At 43.4% G+C, this 25,175-nt stretch overlaps 1 pseudogene; it reads left to right on the plus strand.

Annotated features, from left to right (window-relative positions):
* The first annotated feature begins 2,110 nt into the window (after positions 1-2,110).
* Positions 2,111-25,175, plus strand: part of LOC123088529 (disease resistance protein RGA5-like) — a 61,552-nt pseudogene continuing 38,487 nt past the window's right edge.

The raw sequence follows: 25,175 nt of genomic DNA on the forward strand, positions 1-25,175 counted from the left end.
GGTCATCGTGCGGACCATGGTCGCCTGCGGGTAGAGCAAAACGATATTTCAGAACAAAGAAAAAATTTGGCATGACCTTGCCTAAAAATAGGACAAAAAAGAATACATAGTGCCAAAATTCTCGCCGAAACGGGATGAATCAACATTTCGGCAAAATATTGGCAACTATCACATTGCAAATACCGGTACCTGCAAACACAAATATATATGCAACACCACAAACATACATAGATCTAGGTAGGCCATAAAAAGTGCATGTGCACGTTGTTGGAGGGAGAAAAAAGTAGATCTACAACATAAAGATAGCTTTCCCCTTACTTATCTATCAAAAAAAAAGGTAATTTAACCACTTAATTTGGATGAATCTATGGTGCAAATGAGGTGAGGAGGAGGAGACAGCCGAGACAAGCTTGGAGGAGGAGGTGGAGAGAATGAAGTGGGGAAAATGAGTGTGTAGGTGTGGCTGTCCAAAATATCTAGCTGGTCCCAGGTTACTAATGGCGCACCACCTACAAATGCGCCATTAGTAACTCTGATTATAAATGACCCACCAGCTGGTGGTGCGCCATTAGTACTTTTGCCAAAAATAATATAGTAGTGGCGCACTTTGTGGCTGGTGCGTCATTACTAGTTAAACTTGATGCGCCATTAGTATTTCTGAAAAAAAATGTTACTAATGGCGCACCATGTGTTTGATGCGCCATTAATATTTCTGGAAAAAAATTGTTACTAGTGGCGCACCATATGTTTGGTGCGCGACACTAATGGCGCACCAAACACATGGTGCGCCACTGCTATATAGTAGTGACGCACCACATGTCTGGTGTGTCATTAGTGGCCATATCATCTATAGCCCTTTTCCTAGCAGTGGGTCCTCCTTCTGCCACCGCATCGACCTCGGCTACGGAAGCTGAAATTGAGATATGCAAATGCTTCCGCAGCGCCATGGTTTAATCTCCAAGGGGCTGGTTTAGGTGCCGAGTTGGATTAGACATCGCAGGTTTCACATGCATAGAAGATGGTGGCAATCAGTCCTTGTGCTTGATATATAATATAGGAACCATTTGCTTTCTTGGTGTGGTGCGTGGGGTGCTATTTGCAGAAGAGAAGGTCCAGGTTGTAAGTTTCTTTTCTTTCAGAGTCCTTTTTGCAATGTTGTAACAACTTCTGGGACTCTGAAAGTCCAGTCTTTGTTAATGAGAAGATTAGAGACTAACTTTAATTTAATTATTATTAAAAATAATGAGGACAAAAAATCTCATGCACAGCCCCCTTCAACGCCCCCTCCCTCGAGCTGCTAATTGATCTTGAGAGGAGGGCTCCCCAATCACAATAATTCTGCTTCAGCACCCGAATCATCAGCACTAGTAGTGCACAACAGTCTGCTACAGCACCGGAATCCACACATATCTTGGCCGGTCGAAAAGTTGTCCGAGATTCTCTCACTTTCCCCACTCTCATCTCGCCGCCGCCGCCGCCGCCGCCGGGGAGCAGCGCAGGTTGGGGCTACCACTGTGTCGTTTGGCCTAGGTGCCGACGTCGTCCCTTATTCTTCCTGCCTTTGCTTGCCGCTCGCTCAACACGGCCACCTCGCAGCAGTGCGGTGGAGTCAACCAAGCCTTCTGCTTCTGCTTCTGCTTCTGCAATGGGGATGGTGCTCTGGTGTGGTGCCTAGGCCTATGCAAAGGTATCCCCTCCTCTCTGATTTTTTCCCCTTAGTGCAATGGAGATTCGATCTTGGATCTAGAGCGTCTTGCAACAGTAAGTAACAGTAAGATATGTGTTCCTGCTCTGTGCAGGCAGCGATTTGTTTCCTCTCTGCTCCCTATACACATTAATTAGATTATTATATTTCTGAAGAACCATCTTTGCATCTTCTTTAATGTGCCGAAATTGCTTGGTGCAGGTTCTCAAAAAAAATTTGCTTGGTGCAGGCTGTGTTTTGATTTTCGGTTTGAGCTTTTTTTCGCCCTAGGCTGAGATGGCCGAATTTCGGCCATTTTTAAAAATTTCGGCTGAAATTTGACCAAATTTTGACTGTAGTTTGACTTAAATTTGACCAAAATTTGCTAAATTTGAGCAATTTCGGCCTAAATATACTTTTCGCCTCAGGCCGAGATGGCCGAAATTCGGCCGAAATACACATTTTGCGGCCGAAAAACCAAACACAGGGTGCAGGCAGGCAGCGATTTGGTTTCCTCTCTGCTCCCTACACACATACAGGGATAAATCTCCAGCAGGTACACATTTCCTCACTACCAATTTTTGCAAGCACCCTGTCTGCCTGTCTCAAGCAAACTTACTTTTACCATTGTCTAGTTCTGAATGCGGGACGGCAGTGTGCTGGAGCGTATACTTAACAGAGACGAGGAGCCCAAGGATCTGCCATTAGCACTCTTACAGGACATTACCAATGATTTCTCTGAAGAGAACAAAATCGGTCAGGGTGGATTTGGAGAGGTCTACAAGGTACAGTTTATTATTCACAAAATAATTAAAGATCTCGAGTCCACTAAAACACCGCTGGTTCAATAAAAAACCAAAAAATCTTGGTATTGTAATAAGGGTGGGCATCACTGACACACTCACCAAACAGGGCGTACTCCGCAACGGGGCTCTTGTTGCTGTGAAGAGGATCCATATAAATGTAAACACAGTTGATGACAAGCTTTTTCGCCGTGAGTTTAGTAGCCTCTGGAAGGCTAATAATCATCAAAATGTAGTCCGGTTTCTTGGCTTCTGCTCTAATATGTACCAGACGAGAATAGCGGAGGCTGGGTCCGATGAATTTAGATTGGTCAACGTAAGAGAAAGATTGCTCTGTTTCGAGTACATCAGCAATGGAAGCCTTGATAAGCATATTACTGGTACGATCCTATTGCATTTGATGCATCTCTTCTCTTCTTTGCCTTATTGCCTTGACCTAGTGCTGAGTTTTCAAGTCATGACCACCAGTTTGGTATAGGCTTGAATTAAAATTGTACCATCATTGCTCAGTATGTAGTATAACAAAACTCCTCACCTTTTTTATGTATATGTTCTTCTACAGATGAACTAAGGGGACTTGAATGGGAAAAACGCTATGACATAATCACCGGAATTTGCAATGGTCTGCGTCATCTCGAGGAGAAAGAAATTATTCATATGGACCTTAAACCGGCTAACATATTACTAGATGATCATATGGTTCCAACAATTACCGATTTTGGTTTGTCAAGACCAAATGAAAATTCACATACTATGGGTCCACGTTTTGGAACACGGTAAGATATGCATCACAAGAGCCACCACTAGATAATTGACATTTCTCCATCATACAGCTCTACATTTACTTTGTTCATTTATTGCAGAGGATATGTCGCTCCGGAATATGACAACGCTGGCAAAACTTCTGTCAAGTCTGACATATATAGTTTTGGTGCCATAATCATTGAATTAGTAACAGGGTTTATGGGCATCCCTGATAAAAACAGTGTATGTCTGATTTCTCTCACTTATTAGAACGAGGATGATGTTTTACATGCATCTTTTAATTGATCGCACTTCAATATGGATACTATCCTACTGAATTACATATCTAATTGAAACAACATGTTTATGGATATATAATATGCATGGATGGATTTATTTTTTCAGTTCTGGTAAAGTGACACACTTTGTTTGGACGATACACACACCATGAGGCTAATATATGGCTTTGAACTAAAAAAATTGCCAGCTGGATACACACCATGACATGAACATATAGTTTGCACTATAAGATTCTGGAATTTTCACGAAAAGTTAACGTTTTCTATATGTAGGTACTTCGAAGGTGGAGACACAGGTGGAGTAAGCCACCGACGTTGCTACAATACCAGCAACTAACTAGATGCATGGAAATAGCAGTACGCTGCAGGCAACAAGAACCGGAAGCTAGACCTTCCATAATGGATATAATTAACTATCTGAGTAAATCTGAAAGTACGGATGTGCACACTGGCCAGGTGAGCTAGCTAGTTTAAGATACCTTGTAATCAAACTGCAGTTGAGATCAGAGAGCTAATTAAGTGTAAAACAGCCAACTGCTGAACATTGTGTTAATTTGGTTCTAGATTCAAATACATTGGTTAGCTAATCATAAACCTGCTAGGTTAGCATAATCCCAGATGTGTGTTTGAAAACTATTCTTGTTTGTGTAAATTACTGGTTGGCTTGTTAATTAGTTGGGTTAGCAGTAGAAAAAATTGAAGTTAGGAGGCTCAGGGTGTGTTCGGCCGAGTTCCAGCTCTAGGCTATTCTTGGAAAAAGTTGGGCAAAATTGTCTGGCTCCAAGGGAAATGATAACCAAAACCAATGCTAGCCCAGACCTTTGTTTTACTCTCTATATCCGTAATTCTGAATATATAAATATTTATGTGGCCGATGTAGCCAAAATAGAAGCTTTTATCTGAATAGTACAAACGCAGAAACCAACTAAGCTCCAAGGACCGGGGCAGTCAAGGATGTGAGCACCCGTGCACCTGCAATCTCCCAAAGACGCCCTAGTTTTTTCCTTCGATTTTCAGGCGAGAATGTAAACTAAGAACTTTACAGTGGTGTGCGTGGGCATTGTATGGGTTCTTGTCCCATACCTGCGTGTTCAAGAAAAAAATAGTATAAACGCAGAAATTTAGTTTAAATACATTTAGAACTTTTTGCTTTCAAATGAAACTGTTTCATTAAGAAGTTGAGATCAGAGCGCTACTCTGGTTCTAGATTCAAATAGATAGATTAGCTAATCTTAACCCTGCTAGGTTAGCATAATCCCAGATTTGTGTTTCAAAACTATCCTAGTAGCCTAAGTAATAGTTATAGAGCTGTTTTACGGTGATTGGGTTAGTACTCGGAGTACTTAGCAGTACTTACATGTCTGATCACGTCTGATTTTTATTAGCCGCCAGATCTTGCGGGGAATTTTAATTGATTAAATTTAATATGTTAATTGCGATAAGGGCATAATGGTCCACGGGGAATATCTTTTCTTGAACCGATCACCTGAGGACCAGATCCATGTCTACTCGATCCAGTTCAGAATCCTCCTCCGATCTATTCGTCGCCGCTCGCCGCTCCTGACCTTCTCCGTCCTCGACCTGCCCGGCGAGAGGAATAAATTCATCGTCCTCGTCCTCCACCCAACCAACCCCAGCCCCCCACGCCGTCACCGAAGAAGAAGAAGGCCGGATCTGCGCCGGCTGAATCGGCGGCGACCGCGGCGGGCGATCCCATCTCTTCGCGCGTACCATCCTTAAGGTATGAATTCGGCTTGGCGTTCTGCTCGTTCTCTTGGCCGTTGCGCCCCTCCACCGTGCATGCAGTACAACCTCAACCCCACAAGATCCGGGTACTGACTAGAACAACGAATGGAAAGCTTCATCGTGGCATAGTTTCTCTTGAGCTAATCGCATCATGTTTGTTTAAGTAAGATGTTGACGTTTGAGATGAGATATACTAAAGGAAGATGAGATACTGGTTCCATAGTTCACTTAATTTAGTTTATTAAAGTCATCATCACTTTAGGTTTGCATAGCGCATGAAATATAGTTTAAAGGAAGATGAGATACTACTTGTTGGACGTTGATGATTGGTTTCCCTCACATGTCAAACCAGCAAAGTCTTTTCCATGCACTTGTCTTTGCCTATGAGCTATTTTACACCTGCAACATTGATAAACAGAAAGATGTTGATGATTGGTTTCCCTCACATGTCATATGCAGGAAGACATGGCGTATGCAAGTGATGAGAGTATGTTCGAGTATGTAAATGTTGTCAGCAAGATGTTTGATAGTGAGGTTGAAGGCTATGAATTCTACAACAAATATGCTCTTGAAAAAGGTTTTAGTGTGAGGAAAAGCTACGTTGAGTGGGATGGATCCAACAAATACATAATTTTAAGGAAAATTGTGTGTAGTCGTCAAGGGTTTCGCGAAGATAAGCACATGAAAAGAAAGATGGAAGATAGAAAGAGGAGGCCACGAAGTTTAACTCCTGTTGGGTGTAATGCTAAATTGGTCATTACGAGACAGGAGGAAACCGGTCGGTGGTTTGTCAAGGATTTCATCGATGAGCACAGCCATCCTCTAGCCCCACGGGATCTTTCTTGTCTGCTGCGTTCGCACAGACGAATTAGCGATGAGCAGAAAGCGGACATTGCGGACATGAAAAAATGTGGAATCCGTAAATACCGTATTATGGATATTTTGTGCTTTCAATACGGTGGATTTGATAAGGTTGGATGCATAAAGAGGGACATTTACATATTCTGCCATGCTAATAAGCAGGAGACAATCAGTGCCGGTGATGCTAAAACGGTGATCATGCACATGATGGCGAGGCGAGAGCGAGATGTGGATTTTTTCTTCAATTACTTGGTAGATGAGCATGGCCATCTGAAGGGACTGTTCTGGGCTGATAGTCAATCGCGACTTGACTACGAGGCTTTCGGAGACGTCATTGTTTTTGATAGCACATACATAACCAACAAATACAATCTGCCATTCGTGCCTTTTGTCGGGTTGAATCACCACCGCAGCACTGTTATATTTGGCTGTGGTACAATTTCTCATGAAACAAGCCAGGCATACGAGTGGATGTTGCGGACCTTTTCTGATTGCATGGCACAGAAGCATCCGATATCTGTGATCACAGATGGGGACCTTGCAATGCAAAGAGCAATAAGGGTGGTCTGGCCAGACTCAAACCATAGACTATGTATATGGCACGTTCAGCAGAACATTGTACGCCATCTGCATGATGACGATGTAAAGGAGGAATTCAGATCTTTCATTTATGATACTTCTTCCATTGAAGAGCATGAGATAAAATGGATACAATTCTTACAACAGAATAAAGTAATCAGTGAGGAGTCTTGGCTGCATCAGATGTATCAGATGAGAAAGTTGTGGTGTGCTCCATATCTTGAGGGGCGTTGTTTCCTAGGATTGAGCAGCAATCAAAGGAGTGAGAGCTTGAACTCTGTGCTACATACGCATCTTGAGGGTAAGATGTCGTTGTTTGAAATGCTAGAGCACTATGAGCGTTGCCTTGCGTCGCGACGGATTAACGAAGCTCTCCATGACATCGAAGCCTTGCAGTCCGTTCCATTTACAGAGGAAAATGCTTCGCCGCTTGAGAAACACGCCGCAACAGTTTTCACACCTAGGGTCTTTAAGATGGTCTTATGGAGCATAGATGCTGTCAGCAAATGTCAGATTAGAGAGATACTAGATGGATCAGAAGATTCCACTTATGTTGTGTCCAAGCAGGAAAGAATGGATAAAAAGTTTGGAGTGCGCAGGGTGAGTTGTTCTTGCCGTAAGCTGGAATGCGCAGGCACACCATGTTCCCACATATTTTACATATTGGGGATTTTAAAACAAACAATTCTACCCAGTTGTTGCGTTCCCACTAGGTGGACTATGAATGCAAAATGTGCATACGCACCTACCAGAAAAAACCATATGTATGACTATTCGCTAAGCTTGCAGAGGTACCACGAGTTGCGGAATTGTAGTCATGCCGCAAGTTTCCATGCATGCCACTCTGATGAGGACTATCACCGTCTAAAGATGCTTTTGCAAGCACAACATCATGGCAAGCAATCAAGTTTTGAACTAGCTGACAGCAAGGAGTCAACTAATGCTCAGCATAACAACATTAGGTTTGGCCCGTTGATGCCGCACTCGCAGAAAGTTGATAAGGTTCTGGATCGCGTGCATGTGCCAGGACGAGGTGCACCGAAGAAAAGGCTGTAGGCAAAGACAAAGAAGTCAAGATCACAGAATATCTGTGGCTATTGCAAGAAACTAGGTCACAATCGACGTAAATGCGCCAAATTGCTAGAGGTACGAAATATGTTCATATTTTTTTTGCATGTGTTTTACTCATAATTGATGTCCATGTGATTTATTCTATTCTTCTGTGTAGGATCTCGAGGCTGAACTGTGATATCTACATACAGCATGAACCGACGATGAGCCAGAGAAAGTCGTGTGCCATTCAGCTTTGTGTGACGTGGTCTTTACATTCTATTTCATCGTGACAGTAATTTAGTGAAGTGCGGTTGTACTGCCATGTTACTGTATTAGTTCGACATCTTTCGTTCCCACTTTCTGTGTGTATCATGTGATGTCCAACTTTAAGAATGATGATGTATTTCGACAAATTGGGCACTATGATTCTTCACACTTACTATGGTTGTCATGCATATTCATAATCATCATGCATATTCTTCATTTACAGAGGAATAATGACTGACGTATTTTTTAAATAAGCGGGGCCCACTCGGGTGTGCTTGGAAATCTTTGAAAAACCTCCATGCACGTTCATCTTCGCTGCATGCAAATTGGGCGGCAGCCGCTGTGCCAGTAGCTGTCAAGGCCTTGATGAATCACTATTCACATGCAGGTCCCCGAGTCTTGCATGCAGGTCCCCGACTCTTGCATGCAGGTCCCCTTGAAGCATAGACCGATGTTTTCAGCAGTCAGTCTAGAGGGCATTATAAATTCAAAAAAATACAAAAACTTGAAAACCTAATTTTGTTTGTGGAAGAGATCATGTGTGCCAAAACTGAGGTGATTTGGAGGTGGTCGAAAAAATGCCCGCATTCCCGGAGGGACCATTTGGTCTAACTTAAGCCATTTTTTGAAAAAACGTGAATTTTTCCACCACCTCCAAATCACCCAAATTTTCTTGTACATGGTCACCCACATGTGCAAAACATGTGTATGCAAGAAAATTTTGAAAAAAATTATTTTACAATGCCCCCTTGAGGCATAGACCCATGTTTTCAGCAGTCAGTCTAGAGGGCATTATAAATTCAAAAAAATTTAAAAAATACAAAAACTTGGAAACCTAGTTTTGTTTGTGGAAGAGATCATGTGTGCCAAAACTGAGGTGATTTGGAGGTGGTTGGAAAAATGCACATTTCTGATATTTTCACAGGTTACAAAATATATTATTGGACAGAATATAGACAGCACCACACAGCAACAGCACATTCATCCAATACAATAGAAGATAGCTCTCCGAATACAATTCATCATATTAGTCTCCGAATTCAAAAGACCGAACAAAGATAGAACATTACAAGTCTCGAGACCGCGAGTAGCGAGTTTGTCTTCATATTACAAGTCGATATCGATCATCTAAACTACCATCACATAGAAGAGAGTTGCGGTCATCACGATGAGCATCATCGCGATGAAACTGGTCTTCATCCGGTTCCTCCAACGCTCCCTCCTCTCTCCCGCTAGATAGCGGGCGTATCTAGATTCCGCCTCCGCCCTAGTGGTGTACCCTTTGTAACTGTTACCGCTGAAACGGTGAACCTGTCTCCGACACTCCTCCCAGTCGTCGTAGACTCCGGGAACCTTACCCTTGTACACGACATACGACGGCATCTCTATGCACAAGCCAAACAACAGACAATACATAAGCAATAAATAAGTATGCAACAAAAGGATCGGAAGAGAAAAGCAAGACATTAATAGCACAATTCATGGTCCTAGTAATAAATAGCATCGATTACATCTAAGTTTAACGACTGTCCAAACCAAAGAGACATACAATTCATTAAAGTTTAATTACAACATGAGTCAATCAATGTTTCAGAACTACACATAGCATCACTACTTTCGACTCGACTCATGGGACCGGAGCGTGGATGAAGCCGCCGTCTGTCCTGAAGGTCATGAAATCGCGGGCGTTGTCAGCCTGCATTTGTAGCATTGTGTCTATCTCACTGCACAGAACACGGAATGTTAGAAGAAATAAAGAACGATCGATGGATGCATTTTTTGCTGTTTTGGCTGATGTTGTTTTGGTGCTGTTTTCGTGCCATTTAGGATGGCTGCAGTGACTTTTTGGTGCCATTTTTGATCTCTTAATATGGTTGCAGTGAGAGCAAAATATGGCTGTTATTTTTTTTTGTTTCAGAAACAGGACAAACCAAAGGGCCCACGTCTCCCCTCCAGATTTTTCGAGGGCCAAAGGGCAGGACGTTTGAGTTTTCGAGGCAACTCCCCACGCCTCCCTTCCACTAGCAACTCCCCACGACTCCCCTCCACTGGCAACTCCCCACGACTCCCCTCCACTGGCACTCCCCAACTCCTATTCCATTGCCGCTCAATCTGCCTCCCTCTGCCTCCCTCCTCATTCCATTGCCGCTCCATCTTCCTCCCTCTGCCTCCACCATCAAGCAACTCCCCTCTGCCTCCACCATTGCTGGCCAGGAGGGCAATGGCGGAGGAATCGTGGAGCAACTCCCCTCCGTCTGCCAAGAGAATGGCGGAGGCATCATGGAGCAACTCCCCTCCGTCTGCCAAGCATCACCAAGGTGAGGCGTCTGGCAAGGAGCCGCTGGTGGTCGACGACGACGTTCCGGTCCCCGGGCAGAAGCAGGACTACACCGTGCCGCTCATGGTTGATATCCACCTGAAGAAGGAGAAGCTGGATGTCGTATGCACTAGCAATCTAGACGAAGCCGACAAGAGGATCCGCGAGATCAGGAGGAGGCTCGGCGGCATGCTTTCTCGGTCGATAGCCGTTGATGTCGAGTATACGAGGGAAGATGAACCTCCACAAAAGGCTGCAGTTCTACAGTTATGCGTGGAGGATCTCGTCCTGGTATACCACATCACCGCGGCAACCAAATGGTAAAAACATCCAGTTCTAAAGTTTCTGAAGTTCTGACGTTTCTGTCTAATTAGTAGTTTCTGAAGTTTCTCAAGTAGACGCAATAGTTCTGTAGTTCTGAAGTAGATGCAATACTAGTTCTGAAGTTCTGAAGTTTCTGTCTAATTAGTAGTTTCTGTAGTTTCTGAAGTTTCTGAAGTAGATGTGATAGTTCTGAAGTTCTGAAGTAGATGCAATACTAGTTCTGAAGTTCTAAAGTTTATGTCTAATTAGTATTTTCTGAAGTTTCTCAAGTAGATGCAATAGTTCTGAAGTTTCTGAAGTTTCTGAAGTAGATGCAATAGTTCTGAAGTTCTGAAGTAGATGCAATACTAGTTCTGAAGTTCTGGAGTAGATGCAATACTAGTTCTGAATTTTATGTCTAATTAGTAGTTTCTGAAGTTTTTGAAGTAGATGAATTTGATGCACCAGATTAATTTGATGCAGGCCCAAGGAACTCTGCCCGCTCTTGCAGGAGAAGAAGCTGTACACCTTTGTTGGCTTCTTCATTGGAGGTGACAAGGAGAAGCTGAAATTGTTTGGTTTGGAGATCAACCCCGACAAGTACGTCGACGTGCAGCGCAAATGGAGAGTTCCAAAAAATGAAAAGAAGTGGCAGGCTTTGGCTGAGTTTGCAGCCAGCCTCATCCACCCATCGTACAAGGAAATGAAGAAGAAGATCAACAAGGAATTCGACCACAAACTATGGGGGGACAGCCCACTGCCAAACAACCTCATCGAGTACGCATCGAAAGATGCGTACGTCACCTACGAGGCATGGAAGAAAATCAAAATCGTCAAAGAAGGTTTGGAGTACTGGCAAGAGGCGGAGGATCATTGGGATGACCCCTACTACTGGGGATATTGAGTTGTTTGTGGTATTTTGTGTCTCAGTTTGCAGTTATGTGGTTGAACAAGTTTGCTTTTGTAATGCTGAACAAGTTAGCTTTTGTTATGTTGAACAAGTTTGCTTTTGTAATGATGAACAAGTTTGCTTTTGTTATGTAGTTATGTGATTGTTATGATGCTGGTGCAGAACACTTATGGTTGTGATGTGATGCAAAATCCTTCAACTTTTGGTGATCATTTAGTTCAAGATTTGGTCAGATCATACAGAATGTTGTCTAGAAGTTTTTGTGATCATTTAGTAGTTTTTTTATACAGAAGCCTTTCACTATAACCGAAAAAGCTGAAGTTCTCAGCATGAAGAATCACACAACACAACACCTACATTATGATGATACACTATCAACTGCAGACCTGAATGCATCCAATTCGTCCTTTCCCAAGCAGTGATGGTAACTGAAAGTATAACAACTAAAAACGCAACTCTACTGTATGTGTCCAATAGTGCCATCATAACAGAACTTTGAAAAGTCCTATATTATACAGTAGCAAGCATCACAAGTTTCAGATGGTTTTCTAGCAAGAATTTTCCAGAAAAGTGGATTGGTGGCACAAAATTGCTACACTCAGTCGATCTACCTAGCATTATCAGCATGGATACCATTGAGACGTCAACAGAAACTGGGGTACCTGCGCTGTCTTGCAGTGGTTGAGGAGATGGATCCGGCCGATCCCGTTGGGGGGCGCGGGGGTGGCGGGGGTGGAGTCGCCGACGGCGTGCAGGGGCGGCGGACAGAGGGGGACGAGTGGGGGATCTGGCGATGGAGGGAGGGAGGCCACAGCGCGAGGGGAATAGATGGAGTGGGGGGAGGGTTCTAATGGCCTACTTCGGATGGGCCTAATTCGGATGGGCCTAATTCGGATGGGCCGTCTCGTTGTCTGCGCCTGAGGCATGCATGCATGGGAATGGCGGCGACGTGGGTTTGCATGCGCGGGTGGCGGACGTGAACTTTATCTATCCGAAATATGTTATGATTTCTACCCGAAAACAAGCTCGCGTGCGACGCTCTCCCGTGCGACGCACGCCTCTCGCGTGATACGCGATTCCGATGCGACTGCATGCCAAGTTTTATAGATGGAAACTTCTTTAGACACAATGCCATCTCAAAAACAACTCAGAAACAACTGTATGATTGATCATAAAACACATGCATTGTTGTTCAAAGAACTGTATCATGAATAAATTGTACCATAATTGCGAACATAGTGTGAAACAGAAAACAAAAGGATTGTTTGCAACTAAATAATCCTGGTTTGAAGGTTAAACTGGTTGAATAACAATTGAGCCTACTCCATATTATCTTCTGCACTGCCAAAATCCAGTGACCTCTTGTGTCGCGTCGTTGGAGATTGCGTCGGGCTTGGCGACGACCCATGTGCTTCAATCTTTTTCTCTTTAGCATCAATGTAACCATACAACTTAAGTTGTTCTTGGTCTTTCTCTGCCAACTCTCTAGCAAGACCCTCCATTTCTTGGATTCTCACTTTCTGTAGAAAACCATAGGAATTGTATTAGGAAGAACTCAAAAAACACGTAGCCATAAACTAGATGCATGCAACATGTAAAATTTTGAAGTAATGCGCTTTGATGCAAGTTTTTTTAACGAGTGCGATCTTTTCGGGGCTTCCAAAACATGTGCACTGACCGCGGGTCGAACCACATATCACACAAGCCCGAGCCATCGCCGTGCCCGTGCCAACCCGCCGCCCACCATTCTAACTTATTGTTCTCTAAAAAAGGAAGAGCAATAAATTCAGTCCAAGAATTTCCAGATATAATTGTCAACCCATTTTCGTTGGTAATTACGAGATATGTTTGGCGCAATTAGTGGCTAACTGGGTTTTTTTGAGGAATAGTAGCAACTTGGTTTGATACATGCCAAACGTTACGTTCAGATTAGTTGCATTATTTCTTTCATTTTTTACCAAAAAAATCTATACAAAGTGTTAATTGGACAATGTGAACAATGTGGCACGAAGGTTGTCGGCCCAGCCAGTGGATGGAACGGATGGTACATGTACACGCAAGTACGATCTCTGACACGCGCATTTCATCTGGTTCAGTGGATGCATGCATGCTCTATGTGGCACGAAGTTTGTCGGCCGAGCCAGTCGACGGACCAGATCGATGCTACAGGCGGGACTCCATTGTAGACCAACGCTCCATCAATGTCCGGTGTGTGTGCTACGTCCACCGTAAGACAAACATAGTTCCGTCAACCCTAAAACCCTTAAACCCTAAACCCTGATAGCCCTAACCCCCCTCCCACTAAACCGTAAAAACATTCAAATTTTTGCCCCATATGGAAACCATTATGCATGCATTCTCTATGTGGTCATGGGATGCCATGAAAGATTTTTGGGATTATACACGCAAGTACGATCTCTGACACTCGCATTTCCGGCATAGCATGTCAACACCCCGAAAGCACTAGCTGGGTTCCTCACCTGTATGAAACCAACCAAACATCGATCCGGTCCAGTGGATGGATGCATGCTCTATGTGGCACGAAGTTTGTCAGCCGAGCCAGTCAACGGACCGGATCGATGGTACCGGAGGGAATCCATTGTAGACCAACGCTCCATCAATGTCCGGTGTGTGTGCTACGTCCACCGTAAGACAAACATAGTTCCGTCAACCCTAAAACCCTTAAACCCTAAACCCTGATAACCCTAAACCCCCCATCCCACTAAACCGTAAAAACATTCAAATTTTTGCCCCACATGGAAACCATTATGCATGCATTCTCTATGTGGTCTCATGGGATGCCATGAAAGATTTTCGGGATTATACACGCAAGTACGATCTCTGACACGCGCATTTCCGGCCTAGCATGTCAACACCCCGAAAGCACTAGCTGGGTTCCTCACCTGTATGAAACCAACCAAACATCGATCTGGTCCAGTGGATGGATGCATGCTCTATGTGGCACGAAGTTTGTCGGCCGAGCCAGTCAACGGACCGGATCAATGGTACCAGAGGGAATACATTGTAGACCAACGCTCCATCAATGTCCGGTGTGTGTGCTACGTCCACCGTAAGACAAACATAGTTCCGTCAACCCTAAAACCCTTAAACCCTAAACCCTGATAACCCTAACCCCCCCCCCCACTAAACCGTATAAACATTCAAAATTTTGCCCAACATGGAAACCATTATGCATTCATTCTCTATGTGGTCATGGGATGCCATTAAGAAAGTTTGGGATCATTACTACATATACATGCAAGTACGTTCTCTGACACACGCATTTCCGGGCTTGCATGTAAACACTCAACCCTAAACCCTGATAACCCTAACCCCTGATAACCCTAAACCCCTAAACCCCTAAACCCTAATAACCCTAAACCCCTAAACCCTAAACCCCGTAAACCACACACCGAGTTCACAAGATTTTCTTATTTCTTTATATCATTTATCCAAATCTCACATAACTCACGCGGCCCACCCCTCCCTAAATCCCGCGATTACAGCTCCGCATTCTAACCACCCGGGCCGTCCGCACCTCCCACGACCGCTACAAGATCAGATCGGAGACGCCGGTCGCCCACGGAATACAGGAGTCGGCGGCCACCACTCGCCGCCCACTGCCAACATGATCTGAGGGCTCGGACGTCAGTGTTCTTCCTGCCGCCTCCTCCTCGCGTGAACGCGCCGTTTTTCCTTTGCGCCGTCGACCGCGCTATACCGACACTTATAGTTTCCGATGCACTAACCGCCGCCATCTACTCGATGGCACCATCTCCGAGATAAGGTATTAGCTGATCGTAACTCTTTATAATCGTTGTCCGCCGATGCTTTAGTTGTTGAACCCTCATAGGTTTTGCACCCAAATAGGTTCTGTGCTTAAACCATAAGTGGATCATATGTTAAACGACCTAGTTAATTTTGTTAAAATTAATTCTCTGCTAATTTTGTTATACATTTTCCAATTTTGTTCAGATTAATTGAGCCTAATTTTATCATTGCATACGAGGCAGCAATGTCAGTTTCAGATACGAACCTTAATAATGGAGAAAAGCCCATCTCCGAAACTACCGATGCGGTAAGTAATTGACTGTTTGTGTATAATCGTTTCATACACATAATTCATGTGTACTCAGTTTTATTTAATGGAATGTAACAGGAACTCGCTGAAAGGCATGGTCATATGAAGTTAGTATGGTCACAGACAAGGTTCGGAAAAACCATGAGACTTTGTCAGAAGACCACAAAAAGTACATCATATCAGAAACCAGTCTTGGCGGACTAACCCAGATGCATGAAGTGACTCTACGTCGCATAATGTTGGTTAGACTAGCCAAGAGCATAGATATGGACACGAAATCCATTACCATCGGTAAAACGCCAATTCCTATAACAAAAGAGGACGTGCAAGGTATATTTGGCATTCCGATAGAAGGGGAGGATATAGAGCCACATATGGAAAATCAAACCGACACAGAATTGTTTACTACCTATGCAAACAATGGGCAAATTTTGATTTCTGACCTTGAAACGGCGATCCGAGCTTCCAAAGCCCCAGACGGTGATTTCCTGAGACGGTTCATTCTGTACGCAATTGGTACTGTTCTAGCACCGACAGCACAACATTAGGTGGACACGAAATATCTCAACCTTGTTACAGATCTTGAAAACCTTCAAAAATTTAACTGGGGATGTTTCACACTTAATCACTTCTTCAAGTCCGTTCACAAGTTTAGAAATCGAGATCACGTATATCTACAAGGAAATCTAATTCTGCTCCAGGTTAGTGCTAGATCACTACTTAATGTCCTTTAATTATTGTTCTGTTGCATATCTGTATGGTGATGAACTAATTTATTGTGTAGTATTGGTACTGGGAGCACGTGCGTAGTGGCCAATTAATGTATGCTTCTAGACCCCCTCCATTGATCGCACGATGGGACGAAATGATGGCTACTATAAGAAGCGGTGCTTACGAGAAAGGAGGTCTTCATAACGGGCTGGTACCTATCTACAATTGAACTTTCTATATCCGATTTTTTATTTGGTACTAATGGTTCATTATATTTTTAAAAAATAGGCTGTCATGGAAATTTGTGCTCCTCAACGACCGTCCGAGAATTCTAATAATTTTCCAAGAAAAAAAGATGAATATGTGCATCAACATGATTCGTATCGAGCACCATCACAGGGACATCAATTTAGTAGCCAGCAAGTGTGTACTCCAAAGACTATTTGTTTTTGCAATATCACAAATAGGTGTCATGGAACCTCATTCATTTAGCTATTGTTATCAACGGGGTTTTATTTTGTTTACACAGATTGAAATGGTAGTTGAAGTCATGAATGCACGCATTGCTGATCATGAAAAGAAGGTAGGCAGGAAGTTAATGGAAATTGAGCACAGATTTGATGTCAAATACCAGACTCTAGGTGAAGACTTGATCGACATGAAGACTAAAACTAGCACTAATCCTAGGTTTTTGAAGGCCGAGGACAAAATTAAAGACTTAAGGAGGGAACTCCATGTATGTCATACTGTGCATTTTGTATTTTTTATGAATATGTTCCTTCATGTTCATTATTGTTTGCATTGTTACAGGACTTAAAATACGAATTTACAAGGAACCGACAATCAGTGTCACAAAAAGGAGGCGTGCAGGTGATCAATATGGTCCAACATGTTAATATCTAAAAGTAACAAACTAATGATGAACTACCTTTGTTCATTGTAGGATCAAGTCAATGTGTGCAATTCATCCCTGACAGGAACTCCTAGGGCTAGCCAAGTCACGACCGGGACTTCGAGTACACCAAGTGCAAGACATGTGATGGAAAACAATGAGGAACCACAATTAACTCCGATGAAGCCTGTCTTTGGTAATGATTACAAGTTCACGCATGAGGACATAGAGACAGCCGTTTACATCCGCGGAACATACGACCTTGTTGAAATAGCTAGAATCGGAGACATTACCCTCACAGCAGAAAATCTGAAGCAAAATTTGGACGACAAATACATTTATGGTGATGTAAGCCCATTATACTCTATTCTACATCATTACTGCAACAACTGTGTTATTATTGTATGATTGAAAATTTGGCAGGTTATTATGGCATATGCTAGCATTAGCCAAATTGAGAATGATACTACCTCAATCATATCCCCTCAAGAAACCGAAAAGCTGTTACAAATGAAGGGGGTGGTTCCTGTTGGACGTGCAGCGTCATGGTTAGCTCGTGTAGCAGGAAAATTTGTAGGGCGCTGAAAGGTACACGTTTTCCACACTTTCATAGTTTACGTACACGACAACTTTCGGTTCTCAACCCAACCCGAATTTTACTGCAGGTGCATGTCCCACTGAATGTACACCAAAACCATTGGATGCTAATGATGTTTAATTTTGACAAAAAAGAAATTCAGACTCTGAACTCCATGAATTATCATTGCGACAAGACCAAGGAAGATTCTCTTGTAAGTGTTCTCTTGCTGGCTCTTTTGATCCGCATGGAACATGAGCTCCCAAAGTATCGTAACCCTATGTATAACTCGTCGTACCCTAGGTGGACTCGATTCAGTTCTGTATTGACGAAGCTGTCAAGAAAGGGTTAATATCACCAGCTAAGAACATCAATTTTGCCGAATGGACCAAAAAATGCTATGAGAACATACCACAACAGACCGATGGGTACGCATGGCCTCATAAATTATTATTTGTGTACACGAATAAGATTACTGATCTTTAACTAAACATCGCAGGACTTCCTGTGCGGTTTGGACACTGCAGTACATGTTGTCATGGAACGGGGATGAAATGACCGATATTTTGAACTAGGTAATTGAATGCCTAATTTATATTTGTACTTTGTTTAGCTTGAAAGCTATGCTGACGTCATTGTCGGTTATCCAACATAGGCAAGGATAGATATTTTCAGGTGGAAAATATGTACAGCCTTACTGCATTCAGATTGCAATGCGCTTCGTCTCGAATCATATAAGTTCCCCATAACGGTTAGCGCTACATCAAGAATATATCATTTATTTCACAAGTCTCATGATTAGAACTAACGCAGCACTCTCTCTTAAACAGAAGGAAGTGTACGATGCCCAGCAAGCAGTTCTACCTGATGCTTCAGAAGAGGACGTACAATTAGTCAACAATCCTGATGGTTCGAACGAACCTGACACATCCAACTCCCAGAAGGATACCGGTGCACCCAACTCCCCCGAAAATGGTGCACCCAACTCCCCCAAAAGGAAGAGAGCACGTGGACGCCCGAGAAAGCAAGTCGATCCCGAGCAAACAGCAAAAACAAAGAGTCTTAAAGAACTAAAACATAAATTTGACAGCAAGACCATAGCCAACCAAGTGTCTTCGTTACCATCACGGTCACGCGGAGAGCATAAACCAGCACCAGCTTTATTGAGCCCATTCAAACACAAATAGGTAGCATCAATTGATCATTAATTGATACATGCTCATGCTCATGCTCTACTTTTAGCATCATTTGATACACGTTTTGTTTTTCTTATCAGAAAGTGGAAATAGGTGCTTTTGGCAATCATGAGCATCCTCTACTTATTGCAATATCTAATGCATTGATACATTCTCATGCCCATGCTCTACTTTTAGCATCATTTGATACACGTTGAGTTCTTATCAGAAAGTGGAAATAGGTACTTTTGGCAATCATGAGCATCCTCTACTTATTGCAATATCAAATGCATCATCAGTACAAAGCTTGATTTGGCAATAGGTGGAATCGGCAATCATTTGCATGCTTTAATTTTGTCAAAAATTAATGCATAGTTCAGTTGTAACTGCTCATAGATATGGCAGGAACATGCTGAGTTATACACTAAACATAGTCATGCCAAGCTATAACTACCATAGTCATATTATTAGAGTTCCTAGCATGCATCACCATACAGCAGAATAACACAGCAACCATAACATAGACCACCGTACGATACTTGAGTTGGTAAGGCCTTGTACAATGCAAGGTGCTTAGGGGAGTTGCTTATAGAAATAAACCAGGCTTTTCTTAAGCACAGGTGCTTATTTGTATAGGGTAGACGCATAACTAGGCGTCTCTCCTGTACAAATATGCACCGGTGCATCAGAAAAACCCTATTTATTTTTCTAAGCACCACCCTAAGCATCTAGCATTGCACAAGGCTTAAACATGCATCACCAAAATATTATTAACAACTAGGAACACTAAACCAGAGTAGCAGCAAATTCTTAACATAAACGGCAGATCAACCACCGCTCAACATAGGTTCAGACACACCATAGGACATCAGTTTTAGACTCCAACAACAAAGAAACATAGATAACATAAGAGGACACGGCGGTCCTGGGGCAGCATCAGCACTCTAGCAGCACATCACTTCTCTCCCTTCTTCAATGCATGTTGTACGGCTCATTGACTTTGACAATCTCAAGGAAGCGTGCGTAGGCAGCATGTCTAGCCAGAGTACTGGCACTACGATTCTTGCCATGTCCATTGCCAGTGCTGAAGGCATGCTGGATCATGCCATCTATGACGCCACCGATCACCTTGCAACAGAAAGGGCACCCAATCTTGCCAAAGAAACGGTACTTGATCTTCCCAGCAATCAGATGCCTCAGGGTGTATCGGCTCTTGCTGTGCCTGCTGTCCATGCTGTAGTCCACATCGTCGTCATCCTCCTGTCAATTAGTGAATTAGTACACATAGAACAACTCAGGTGATATATTATGGTACATTGACTTTAATTACAATGTTTTGAAAGTAAACATGTGAAACATGGCAACTATCTATTTGCTAGAAATAAGGCGTATGTGCACATACATAATTGAGCCAAATAAATTGACATGCACAATTATGGACGGTGGAATAGTTGCATTTATAGATTAGTGCACAAGTAGTACATAACTAACACATGAAAGACTACATGAAGTGGCTTGGTTTAATGATATTTGATACTTGTTACAGGTGTAATTCTTATTGGAATCAGAAAAATGGCTTCATTGTACTCCTCCATGTTTCACACAAGGGGGGTTTGTTCTATCTACTGGAATGAAGAAACAATTATTCTTTCTGACAGCGGCAATACTGCTTCTCCAACATTGTTAGACCCTGATAACTTTCAGAAGGAAATTGGTAAAGGAGCTATGGGGTGTCTCACTGCTCATATTGATGAGAGATGTGGCTGTGATCATCTAAATAAAATACTGTGGAAAATTGGGTAGATGAGATGTTTTGATTTTTCGGTATCCAGTGGATATGTAATGTCAGCCCATAATTATTAAGGGAGCGATCACTTCCTTTACAAAATGGAAATTTGTATAGAATTTGCAAATGGATCATCTATGAACATGTGTGCAAACTAATCATCTATGAACATGTGTGCAAATTAATTCATGTACATAAACTATAATGAATCAGGAACTGCAGCATTTAGTCACTGTCCTGGGGAAGCCAATGGAGAATCCTGCCATATATCCATTGTTTAACCCACTTTTTTCATTAATGTATCCCTGCCATGAACATTTTCTTGTATTTTGGTTCATTACCCCACTTCTTTCATTAATGTATCCCTTGTGGAACGTATGCTCATATAGTTAACAAGGCTAACCCCAATGCCATGAAAAAACCCCAGAGTATGTGCTGGAATCAGAATGTGAATCAGATTTAAAAATCCACATCCAACATGAAGATCTATGCTAGATCCCTACAATCCTACATACGTACAACTAGAACGCCCAAGTGAAATTGATGCTCATCTAGTTAACAAGAAAAACCCCAATGTCATGAAAAAAACTGAGCAAAAAACAGAGTACTACCTCAGATAGCTCGTCGATGGCATCCTCGTCGAAGTCGCTGCCCTTCCTGCTATCTAGGTCGAACTCCTTTATGGCATTCTCCTCCATGAGCTCTTCGATTTTGTCATACACCTTGTGCTTACGCCTTCTCATCTCCTCCTCCTCCAGATCTTCCCCGACCTTGTGCTCGCCGACGGGTGCCTCGACGGCTGCGATGGCAGCGGGAGCAGGCGCAACGGTCACTGCACCGCCAGCTTCCGCCGCTACGGCGGACTCAGCCGCTCCACCCACGGCTGCAGCCACGGCAGCAGACTGCTCTGCTCCGATGGTTGCCTCCGGCTCGTCCGCCGCATCTTCATGCCCGCGCTTCATCGTTGGTCGAAGACAGGAGGAGGGAGGCGTAGGAAGGGAGGAGGGTGGTGACGAAGGAGGAGTGGGTGGTGAGGTGGTGAGGAAGGAAGAGAGGGTGGTATGGTTCGGGAGAGGACGAGGGTTTTCTACCCGATTTGGGGAAGAAAGGCACTGCTCCTGTCTCTTGGAGTTACCGAGAAGCCGCGGGTGCCAATTTGACTTGACACACCCACCTGGCCGTCCCGATTCCACGTGGGGACGTGGCGGTCGTGCACGCGGTCGTGCACCTCCTACGGTTTGCCATCAATTGCTATCGGTCTCACAAGTGGGTGCCCTTGTCATCCACACAACCGAGCCACCACATGTACCACATTTTTCTTTCTCCCTGTCTCGACCACTCCACATCTTTCTTTCTCCCCTTCTCGACCAGCGCCGCCGCCTCCGCCGCCATCTGCCGACGACCCCTCTCTTCGCTGCCGGTGCGCGGCCGCCGCCAATTACGGCAAGTACGTCAGATCTCCACTCTTCTTCCCTTCCCCAAACGCGTCTCCCTACGGAGGCGGATCTGAGCCGATTGGTTTGGACTGAAACTTAGTTTTTGGATTGGATCTTGATTTGGTTTATATGGTTTGAGACCAAATCAATCAATTAGTTTGAGCCGCCACTACCACCTACTACTGCTTCAAATCCAAGAGCCGGAGTTGCCGGCCGGAGCTCGTCGGCTCTCTCGAGCTTTAACGCCATGTCTGATCTAGATTCATGACGTGCCCTCGCATATGGCTTTGTCCACGGTTTGAACCTTTGGAAGTTGAAAACGGTTTGGACTGGGTTGGATGACGCGCATGTATAGTTCGGTTTGGTCTAGATTCTAAATGAAAATATCTGGTTTGGTTTGGTTTTGATGTGTGCCGTGGATTGGACTGGTTTAAGTTTCGATGCCCAACTATTCCTAGGTTTAGATGAACCGGGCATTGCCATTGTCATTGCCATTGCTTTATTACATAGATGATAGAAAATAGATTGATTGGCCATTGCCAGTATAGGTTATCACTATGATTTATTATATGTATGATCTTTGTATTGTACTATGTACAACTCAACTTAGAGTTCAACATGTTCTGTGTAGAATGGAGGAAGCACAATGTGGACGCTGCAACTCACGGTGCCGGACCAGCCTTTCTACTGCCACGTTGTTCAGCATCTACTTCCAGCCTTCTTTTGTTGTTGCAGCGGTAATAATTTATATGAACCTTCTAAGAGTACATTCTTTTTGTTTTTTTTGCTATTTGCACTAATGTATTGTGTCTGCTATTTGTTTTTATCTTACACAGATCGTACCATGCAATGTGAGATTGGCATTCAATGAGCTCGTCGCAGACACCGTGACCTTCGACGCTCTTGGGGGCCCATACACTATGCAGGTCGAGAAGGAGCGAAAGATAACCCAGATAGGAGGAGATGATTGGGATCGTTTCATCGCCCGCATGCGTCTTACTGGGGGTGAATTGATCAGCTTCTCCTTCAGAAGAGATAGGCCCAGGATTTCTGTTATCTATCTAAATTTCATTCCAGATAGTGAGGATGAAGTTCACGAGGACGAAGATGGTGCTGATTCAGATGATGATGAGAACCCACTTGTTGAATACCTGTATGCCCAAGGAATCAGCCTGGGCGACGAGGAAATCGGCAACCTCTAGGACATGCTTCCGCTACGTGAAGACTACCTAGGGAAGCCATTCGTGACCCGCCTCACAAGGACGAATGTTAAACGGCATATCATGGTATGTTACTTAGTGTGGTAATTACATGATATGCATGCTTAGTTAGTGTAGTACTTCATATGATATGCATGTTGTAGTACTGTGATAAGAGGCCAAGTTTAGAATTCATTTAGTGAAGAATTTTATGACATGCATGTAGTGTAGTAATATGCGATGATATGCTTAGTGTACGGAGTAATCTAATGATATGCCTAATTACTGTAGTAATTTGATGCTTGGCGTATAGTGTAGTGATGTGATGATATATATGCTCAGTGTTGAATCCAATGATATATGTGTCTTGAAGTGTATGCTTTGTTGATAATTGCACGTGACATGATCATATATCATGTCAACTGTTTTCAGAAATTACCTAAGAGGTTACTTGATAGCTGTGGCATCGACCCGGGCGAAGAAGGCTTGGCTGCTGAACTACGTCTTACCAGAACGGGCTCCATCACCAGCTGTGCCTATGCAGTGGACACGGACAGTCGCACTGTCTTGAGCAGGGCAGGGTGGAAGAAGTTCCTTCGTGCCAAGAATCTTCGGGTAGGACAGGCCATCCTACTCACTGTTGCGAACACCCATCGCCATGACTTGAGGATGATGATCACCATCCACCTCATTTAGAACTGGGGTGGGCCATGTATCAATGTGAAATGAACTTGTTATGTCAGCTCTTGTTTGCGAGTACTTGTCGTGTATTACCGTACCTATATCTACTCATATCTAGGTACTATTGCTTGTGATGGATTGCAACTATTATTAACTGGTACCTAATGCTCTACTAGCTATGATTATTCCACTGTGTGATGTTTTATATGCTGTAGTGTGACACGGTAACTGTTATATATGGTAGAGGCTGGTCTCTAAGACCTTGTACAATGCAAGGTGCTTAGGGATGTGCTTCTACTGTGTGATGTTTTGTACGTGCCAGGTTGTAGTATGAAATGCTAACTGTTCTATATGGTAGTGGCTGGTCTCTAATTGGACCGACATGTTGAACTATAGTATCAATGGTAGAGGCGTTTCATTGTGCGCCACATCTAACAGTTCACATAATTAATTATCCAAAGATTAAGGTATGAAACCCTTGGTCCTACATAGCAACATTTCGTTCCAAAAATTAAGGTACTTCCACATTCAAACTAACTAATACTAAAAATTCGAAGGAACTACTTAATACATTAACAACACATAGGGAAGTAGCCCTGGTCCAACGGCTTGATAAATGACGAACAAAAACTGAAAGAAGAAGGATCAGCCAGTAGCAGCACCATCAGCCTCCCAGCCTCACAACTTCAGCCAGCCTGGTGAACTCCAGGTTTTTTTCCTGCAAAACACACATGTGATGTTGGAGGCAAGAAAATAAATATGCCAGGGGTCTTTTCATGGCATCTAATCGCACGGAATGCTAGTACAAATGATGGAGAATAGAACATCCAACATGAGCAAATTCATAGGAGTTCTAGATCCATGGATACCATCAAGAAAAAATGCTCAGTTTTAATTCAGACACAAGACTTGGTGAAAACGTGCATATCAGCAACATTGATATGTCATCTTTGCAAGCTTGGGTCAGTGACTTGTCTTGTGTTTCATGGCATGACAATAATTTTAACAATAAATAGACATGAAATTGACCCAAACTCATGTACAAAGTTATGCCATATGATGCATGGATTG

The sequence above is a fragment of the Triticum aestivum genome, chromosome 4A (assembly GCF_018294505.1).
Source record: "Triticum aestivum cultivar Chinese Spring chromosome 4A, IWGSC CS RefSeq v2.1, whole genome shotgun sequence".
In the NCBI taxonomy this organism is placed as follows: Eukaryota; Viridiplantae; Streptophyta; class Magnoliopsida; order Poales; family Poaceae; genus Triticum; species Triticum aestivum.